We start from the raw sequence: 1,881 nt of genomic DNA on the forward strand, positions 1-1,881 counted from the left end.
GATGGAGGGAGGGAGGGAGGGAGGGAGGGAGGGAGGGAGGGGAGAGAAAAAGAGAGAGAGAGAGAGAGAGAGAGCACACACATTGTGGAACCCATTCATTGTGGAACCCATTTTGGTGAAAGGAGAGAACACACACACACACACACACACACACAGAGGAAAACACGTTTATTTTTCTGTAGTGCTGTTAAAACGTGCATTCAATTCTAGTTCTCTGATTGAGCAGCTACTTGCCTAGGCCTCTCACCTCTGAAAACAAATGTCTGCTCCAAATTCTTCTCTACTGGCTTTGGTCAGGATCACCTCTCAGCTACTGAACTCAATGCTCTCTTCAGTGACACTGAACTGACCGGAGACGGTGACAAATAAGAACCCTGGCAGCTTGGCAGTCCCACATCCCTTGACCTCATTGTCTGTAGCCAAAGCTTCTAAACCAGAGGCATTTCAATGGACATTCATAAGGCAGCCAAGTCCAATGGGGGCTGGAACATCAGCAGTTGGAGTGGCTGGCTCTGGAGCTGAAATTGGGTCTATGTTTTGAGAGCTTCATCATTGGCTGTATTTTTCTAACACAACAGCTGATTTGTTACAGAATAGGTCTTGATTGAGTTTGTTTTATCTGACACTTAAAGAATTGAAAAGCAGGAAAAAAATCTCAAGCTTGACAGGTAGCAGCCGGAAAATTCTCAAACGCAGCAGATCAAACAAGCCTGGTAAAGCAAAGCTTTTGTTGTGAGGAAACATGCATACAGCAAGTACACGCAACAAAACAGATGGGGAAACAGAAGCCGGGCTTCTCCTTGATGGCTCACTGATGCTGCTGTTGTTGTTGTTATTGCTGTTATTGAAGTCTCTGAAAGTTTTCTTCCCTTAATTTAGAGTTGGTCAGTTTGAAGAAAGACAAGATGGCTGATTGACCCACAACTGTTGAGCAACAGGTCCTTATTTGGCCTTGAACTTGCTGAGCCAGTCCATCAGCAGGCACCTTACTGGCAGGAGAAAAAGTCCACAAGGTCTGAGCTGTCAGGCATTTGTCTCAGGTTAGGAGGGTGGGGAGGAAACTAGCCACGAAGGCAAAGAAGCAAGCTTCTGTCTTGGAAGTTCATCATCTTTGTTACCTTGTCATAGAATCTCTTCCTACCTGTCAGCGTATCCGAAATCTGTCTAACTCCTTTGCCCTCTCAGAAGTTATGGAACTTTTTTACCCTTTGGTACCTGTCTTAGTTAGGGTTTTACTGCTATGAACAGAAGCACGACCAACTCTTATAAAGGACAACACTTAATTGGGGCTTGCTTACAGGTTCAGAGGTTCAGTCCATTATCATCAAGGTGGGAGCATGGTAGCATCCAAGCAGGCATGATGCAAGAGAAGCTGAGAGTTCTACATCTTCATCTGAAGGCTGCTAGTGGAAGACTCATGTCCAGGCAGCTAGGGTGAGGGTTTTAAGCCCAGCCCACAGTGTCACACTTACTCCAACAAGGCTACACCTCCTAATAGTGCCACTCCCTGGGCTAAGCATATTCAAACCATCCTTTCTCATTCTCTTTGCCTTGCAAGACAAAAGCAACCCTGTCTTCTTCTACTTCCCCTACTTCATCCTTGCATGTCTCCTCTGTCCTGTATGTTCAGATGAACCAGCCTGCCTCCATCTTAAACTTAAAAGCCATCTTATAGTAAAGGCAATCTATGTTCATTTCTGTTTATAAGTAAACCTCTGTTTCTCAAGAATTGGGCTTTGCGCTGGGCGGTGGTGGCGCACACCTTTAATCGCAGCACTTGGGAGGCAGAGGCAGGTGGATTTCTGAGTTCGAGGCCAGCCTGGTCGACCAAGTGAGTTCCAGGACAGCCAGGGCTACACAGAGAAACCCTGTCTCAAAGAC

The sequence above is a fragment of the Grammomys surdaster genome, unplaced genomic scaffold (genome assembly GCF_004785775.1).
Source record: "Grammomys surdaster isolate TR1022 unplaced genomic scaffold, NIH_TR_1.0 216, whole genome shotgun sequence".
NCBI classification, from domain to species: Eukaryota; Metazoa; Chordata; class Mammalia; order Rodentia; family Muridae; genus Grammomys; species Grammomys surdaster.